Source organism: Aquarana catesbeiana, linkage group LG13 (genome assembly GCF_042186555.1).
Source record: "Aquarana catesbeiana isolate 2022-GZ linkage group LG13, ASM4218655v1, whole genome shotgun sequence".
Taxonomy (NCBI): Eukaryota; Metazoa; Chordata; class Amphibia; order Anura; family Ranidae; genus Aquarana; species Aquarana catesbeiana.
Genome location: NC_133336.1, coordinates 93,583,265 through 93,590,968, shown reverse-complemented (window position 1 = coordinate 93,590,968; position 7,704 = coordinate 93,583,265).

Below are 7,704 nucleotides of genomic sequence, written 5' to 3'. Positions count from 1 at the left end.
GCCGCCTCCTCCTCCTCCTCCTCTCTCCTATCAGGCACCCACGTTGAGTCAGTGACCTCATCATCCCCTCCCTCCTCATCACTGGAGCAAACCTGGCAGTATGCTGCAGCAGGGGGAGCATGACTGCCAGATTGCTGTCCTTCTTGGGCACCCCCTCTGTCCGTGCTCGTGTTACTGCCTTCATCGAGCTCAGTATCATCATCAGAGCCTTCCAAACGCTGGGCATCCTCCTGGAGCATGTACCCAACACTGTGGTCAAACAGTTCGAGGGACTCCTCAGGAGGACATGGTGGGGCTAGGGAAGGAGTCACTGATGACATTGAGCCGAGGGAAGAGGCCGCTGCTTTGCCAGACAAAGTACCCTGGGCATGGGTGAGAGAGGATGAGGAGGATGAGGACGGCTTGGTCATCCACTCGACCAAGTCTTCCGCATGTTGCGGCTCAACATGGCCAGCTGCCGAAAAAAAGGCCAAGCGTGTCCCATGGCCACGTGCTGATGAGGATGCACCGTCTCCACGACCAGCACTAGACACAGAGCCTGCTTGCCCTCTCTTATTGGCTTGTGACTGTCTGCCTCTCCTTCTTGGCCTTCCAGACATACTAATGGCCTGTAGCTGCACTAAGCTGGGATATATATATATATATATATATATATATATGTACTGATACTGCAGCTAGCAAAATCAACTGCCTGCCTGTAGTATGAGAACACCACCAACCTTCTACAGGTAGCTTTAGCTGAACACTGTGAGGTGGACGCACCCCACTAACTTGTAGGTTTAGCAGAACACTGTGAGCAGGACGCACTGCACTAACTGTAAATAGTCTAGCTGCCTGACTGTGGTACTAATAGGATCAAAAGAACACCAGCAATTTTCTTCAGGTAGCTGTATTTACTGTAACAAGACAAGCCTGCCTGTCAGTAAGAAGATAACAGAAACGGATCTAGCTGAACACTGTGAGCAGGACGCACCCCACTAGCTTGTAGGTTTAGCTGAACACTGTGAGGTGGACGCACCCCACTAACTTGTAGGTTTAGCTGAACACTGTGAGCAGGACGCACCCCACTAACTTGTAGGTTTAGCAGAACACAGTGAGCAGGACGCACTGCACTAACTGTAAATAGTCTAGCTGTCTGACTGTGGTACTAATAGGATCAAAAGAACATCAGTAATTTTCTTTAAAATACTGTAACAAGACAAGCCTGCCTGTCAGTAAGAAGATAACAGGAACGGATCTAGCTGAACACTGTGAGCAGGACGCACCCCACTAGGTTGTAGGTTTAGCTGAACACTGTGAGGTGGACGCACCCCACTAACTTGTAGGTTTAGCTGAACACTGTGAGCAGGACGCACCCCACTAACTTGTAGGTTTAGCAGAACACTGTGAGCAGGACGCACTGCACTAACTGTAAATAGTCTAGCTGCCTGACTGTGGTACTAATAGGATCAAAAGAACACCAGCAATTTTCTTTAAAATACTGTAACAAGACAAGCCTGCCTGTCAGTAAGAAGATAACAGGAACGGATCTAGCTGAACACTGTGAGCAGGACGCACCCCACTAACTTGTAGGTTTAGCTGAACACTGTGAGGTGGACGCACCCCACTAACTTGTAGGTTTAGCTGAACACTGTGAGCAGGACGCACCCCACTAACTTGTAGGTTTAGCAGAACACTGTGAGCAGGACGCACTGCACTAACTGTAAATAGTCTAGCTGCCTGACTGTGGTACTAATAGGATCAAAAGAACACCAGCAATTTTCTTCAGGTAGCTGTATTTACTGTAACAAGACAAGCCTGCCTGTCAGTAAGAAGATAACAGGAACGGATCTAGCTGAACACTGTGAGCAGGACGCACCCCACTAGCTTGTAGGTTTAGCTGAACACTGTGAGGTGGACGCACCCCACTAACTTGTAGGTTTAGCTGAACACTGTGAGCAGGACGCACCCCACTAACTTGTAGGTTTAGCAGAACACTGTGAGCAGGACGCACTGCACTAACTGTAAATAGTCTAGCTGCCTGACTGTGGTACTAATAGGATCAAAAGAACACCAGCAATTTTCTTCAGGTAGCTGTATTTACTGTAACAAGACAAGCCTGCCTGTCAGTAAGAAGATAACAGAAACGGATCTAGCTGAACACTGTGAGCAGGACGCACCCCACTAGCTTGTAGGTTTAGCTGAACACTGTGAGGTGGACGCACCCCACTAACTTGTAGGTTTAGCTGAACACTGTGAGCAGGACGCACACCACTAACTTGTAGGTTTAGCAGAACACTGTGAGCAGGACGCACTGCACTAACTGTAAATAGTCTAGCTGCCTGACTGTGGTACTAATAGGTTCAAAAGAACACCAGCAATTTTCTTCAGGTAGCTGTATTTACTGTAACAAGACAAGCCTGCCTGTCAGCAAGAAGATAACAGAAACGGATCTAGCTGAACACTGTGAGCAGGACGCACCCCACTAGCTTGTAGGTTTAGCTGAACACTGTGAGGTGGACGCACCCCACTAACTTGTAGGTTTAGCTGAACACTGTGAGCAGGACGCACCCCACTTACTTGTAGGTTTAGCAGAACACTGTGGGCAGGACGCACTGCACTAACTGTAAATAGTCTAGCTGCCTGACTGTGGTACTAATAGGATCAAAAGAACACCAGTAATTTTCTTTAAAATACTGTAACAAGACAAGCCTGCCTGTCAGTAAGAAGATAACAGGAATGGATCTAGCTGAACACTGTGAGCAGGACGCACTGCACTAAATGTAAATAGTCTAGCTGCCTGACTGTGGTACTAATAGGATCAAAAGAACACCAGTAATTTTCTTCAAAATACTGTAACAAGACAAGCCTGCCTGTCAGTAGGAATATAACAGGAACGGATCTAGCTGAACACTGTGAGCAGGACGCACTGCACTAAATGTAAATAGTCTAGAAGATAACAGGAACGGATCTAGCTAAACTGAATACAGTGTATATATATATATATGCAACACCTGGGATGCATATATATACACAATACACTTTAAGTGCAGCTAACTGACTGACTGTCCTGCCTAATCTAGCTAACTCAAATGAAATGACACTGTCTCTCTCTCTCTCTAAGCACACCGGAACACACTGCACAGGGCCGCCGTGCAGGCGGCCTTATATAGTGTGGGGCGTGTACTAAATCCCCTGAGCCATAATTGGCCAAAGCCTCCTTGGCTTTGGCCAATTATGGCTCTCTGTTAAGGCGGCGCTGTGATTGGCCAAGCATGCGGGTCATAGTGCATGCTTGGCCAATCATCAGCAAGCAATGCACTGCGATGCCGCAGTGAATTATGGGCCGTGACGCGCCACACGAATTTGGCGCGAACGGCCCATATCGTTCGCAATTCGGCGAACGATCGAACAGCCGATGTTCGAGTCGAACATGGATTCGACTCGAACACGAAGCTCATCCCTACTTATTACCGTAGGCAGAGTTTGCTCACAATAGTGCCTTGAATTCTGCTTCCCGACTGTCCCCGTTTATGGTGAATTATGGTTTCCAACCTTCCATGTTGCCTGACTCGTTTGTTCCGCAGAATATTCCTGCATTAGAGGAGCATCTCCGTGGTCTTCGTTCCACTTGCGTCATGCTAATGATAGGTACAGACTCCATGAGCCACAACATGCAAAAGAGTTGGTGGAGTGGATAACAAAGTCGTCCTCATCCTCCTCATCCTCTGTCACCCAGGCTCAGAGTAGTTTGCCTTCCAATGCAGCTGCCAAAGCGACCTATTCCACCGGCTCCTTGTCCACAGTCACTCCTTCAGTAGCCCCACCATCATGCACGGAGGAGTCCCCAGAATGTTTTGACCACAGTGTCAGGTACATGCTGCTGGAGGATGCGCAGTGATTTGAAGGCTCCGATGTTGGTTCCCAGGTTAAGGAAGGGAGTAACGTGAGCCTAGAGAGAGGGGGTGCCACAGAAGGTCAAGAAACTGGCAGTCATGATCCCCCAGCTGCAGCATGCTGCCAAGTTTGCTACAGTGATGAGGAGGGAGAGGATGATGAGGTCACTGACTGTACTTGGGTGCCTGAGTGAAGAGAGGAGGAGGAGGAAGAAGAGGAGGCACAACTCCAACGAGGCAAGATGTCCTCTAGGGGGCAACATAAGGGCAGCCACCCTATTGCATCACACCGCAGAGCTCCGCAGGTGAAGGGCACTGCTGACTCCCCGCTTACTTTTAAAAGTTCCTGGTGTGGGCCTTTTTCGACACATGTGCAGCAGATCGCACTGTTGCTGTTTGCAACTTATGTCTGAAGCGGATCAAACATGGCCAGAACAGCAGCCGCTTGGGCACCACATGCTTGACCAGACATATGACGACCTGCCATACAGTCCGTTGGCAACAGCACTTGAAAGACTCACATAAAAAAAAAAGGCGGACTTCTCCTTGCTCCTTATCTGGGATCTCCAACTCTACTATACCTCCAGTCCTCTCAAAAACCTGCACTGAGAGGTATGAAGGTATAGCAATAGGTGTCCCAAGAACGTGCAGCCAATCTGCTAGCAGTACACCACCAATTGAATTTCGCAGGCAAATTTCCCTACCCCAGTTGCTGAACCGTAAAAAGAAATTTGGTCCCAGCCATCCACATGCTCAGCATCTAAATGCTAGCCTGGCCAAATTGCTAGCACTGCAACTGCTGCCTTTTCAGCTGGTAGAGTCTGCCCCCTTTTGTGAATTTGTGGAATATGCTGTACCTCAGTGGCAGGTTCCAAAATGCCATTTCTTTTCACGGAAGGCCATTCTGGCTCTCTATTGGCATGTGAAAGGCAATGTTTTGGCCTCGTTGAACAGGGCGGTCCGCAGTAAGGTTCATATTACCGCTGACTCATGATCCAGAAGGCATGGGCAGGGATGTTACCTTTCCTTCAAGGCGCACTGGGTAACTCTGCTGGCAGCTGGGAAGGATGCAGGACAAGGTTCAGTGTTGTTGGAGCTTGTTCTGCCACCATGCCTCCAAAAGTGGCTAGTGGTGATTCTGCCACAGCTCTCTCCTCCACCCCTCCTCTTCTTTTTTTTTTTATTGCATCTTCTGCAAATTTGTCCTCTGAACCAGCAGTGCTCCGTAAGCGTTCAAGGGGCTATGCAAGCAGTCAGGCTAAAAGATGCCATGCGGTGCTTGAGTTGGTCTGCCTAGGGGACAGGAGCCACACTGGGGCAGAGATTTTGTCAGCTCTGCAGGGGCAGGCTCAGAGGTGGTTGATGCCATGCCAGCTTCAGTCAGGAATGGTTGTATGCGACAATGGCACCAACCTTCTCTCCAGCCACCGACAGGGACACTTGACCCATGTTCCATGTTTGGCACACGTCCTGAATTTGGTGGTGCAGCAGTTCTTGAGCAAGTACCCAGGCTTACAAGATCTGCAGAGGCAGGCTAGAAAAGTCTGTGGTCATTTCCGCTGGTCATACAATGCCAGTGCTCGGTTGGCTGACATTCAAACAGAATGCAACCTGCCCACCATCCGCCTCATTTGTGACATGCCCAACAGGTGGAACTCAACGTTGGCAATGCTGCAGAGGCTGCACACACAGCAGAGAGCCATCAATGAGTTCCTGTGCGACTATGGCACCAGGACAGGGTTAGGGGAGCTTGGCTTCTTTTCACCATGCCAGTGGCTACTGATCAAGGATGCATGCACTGCCCTATCACCATTTGAGGAGGCCACAAGGATGAGCAGCGACAATGCATTAGGGATGAGCTGAACACCCCCTGTTCGGTTCGCACCAGAACATGTGAACAGGAAAAAAGTTTGTTTGAACACGCAAACACTGTTAAAGTCTATGGGACACGAACAGGAATAATCAAAAGTGCTAATTTTAAAGGCTTATATGCAAGTTATTGTCATAAAAAGTGTTTGGGGACCTGGGTCCTGCCCCAGGGGACATGGATCAATGTAAACATTTTTTTTTAAAACGGCCGTTTTTTTCAGGAGCAGTGATTTTAATAATGCTTAAAGTCAAACAATAAAAGTGTAATATCCCTTTAAATTTCGTAGCTGGGGGTGTCTATAGTATGCCTGTAAAGGGGCGCATGTTTCCCGTGTTTAGAACAGTCTAACAGCAAAATGACATTTCGAAGGAAAAAACCCATTTAAAACTACTCGCGGCTATTGCATTGCCGACAATACACATAGAAGTTCATTGATAAAAACGGCATGGGAATTCCCCACAGGGGAACCCCGAACCAAAATTAAAAAAAAAAAAAATGACGTGGGGTTCCCCCTAAATTCCATACCAGACCCTTCAGCTCTGGTATGGATTTTAAGGGGAACCCCGCGCCAAAAAAAAACAAAAAAAAAAAAAAACGGCGTGGGGTCCCCCAAAAATCCATACCAGACCCTTATCCGAGCACGCAACCTGGCAGGCCGCAGGAAAAGAGGGGGGGACGAGAGTGCGGCCCCCCCCTCCTGAACCGTACCAGGCCACATGCCCTCAACATTGGGAGGGTGCTTTGGAGTAGCCCCCCAAAACACCTTGTTCCCATGTTGATGAGGACAAGGGCCTCATCCCCACAACCCTGGCCGGTGGTTGTGGGGGTCTGCGGGTGGGGGGCTTATCGGAATCTGGAAGCCCCATTTAACAAGGGGACTCCAGATCCCGGCCCCCCCCTGTACGAAATGGTAAGGGGGTACTTACCCCTACCATTTCACTAAAAAACTCAAAAATGTTAAAAATGACAAGAGACAGTTTTTGACAAATCTTTTATTTAAATGCTTCTTCTTTCTTCTATCTTCCTTCATCTTCTTCTTCTTCTGGTTCTTCTGGTTCTTCCTCCGGCATTCTCGTCCAGCATCTCCTCCGCGGCGTCTGCTATCTTCTTCTCCTTGGGCCGCTCCGCACCCATGGCATGGGGGGAGGCTCCCGCTCTTCTCTTCTTCTTTTCTTCTCTTCTTCTCTTCTTCATTTTCTTCTCCGGGCCGCTCCGCATCCATGCTGGCATGGAGGGAGGCTCCCGCTGTGTGACCCCGCCCCCCTCTGATGCACAGTGACTTGACGGGACTTCCTTGTGACGTCACGGGGAATGCCGCAGGGAAGTCCCGTCATGTCCCCTGCGTCAGAGGGGGGCGGGGTCACCGGGTGGCCCCGCCCCCCGTTATTTAAGAACCGTCAGACAAGGAGACGCCGTCACACAGCGGGAGCCTCCCTCCATGCCAGCAAGGATGCGGAGCGGCCCGGAGAAGAAAATTAAGAAGAGAAGAAGAGAAGAAGAGAAGAAGGAAGAAGAGAAGAAGATGAAGAAGAAGATGAAGAGAAGAGCGGGAGTCTCCCCCCATGCCATGGATGCGGAGCGGCCCGAGGAAAAGAAGATAGAAGACGCCTCGGAGGAGATGCTGGACGAGAACGCTGGAGGAAGAACCAGAAGAACCAGAAGAAGAAGAAGATGAAGGAAGATAGAAGAAAGAAGAAGCATTTAAATAAAGGAATTGTCAAAAACTGTCTCTTGTCATTTTTAACATTTTTGACAGTTTTTTAGTGAAATGGTAGGGGTTAGTACCCCCTTCCCATTTCACACAGGGGGGGGCCGGGATCTGGGGGTCCCCTTGTTAAAGGGGGCTTCCAGATTCCGATAAGCCCCCCGCCCGCAGACCCCCACAACCACTGGCCAGGGTTGTGGGGATGAGGCCCTTGTCCTCATCAACATGGGGACAAGGTGTTTTGGGGGGCTACC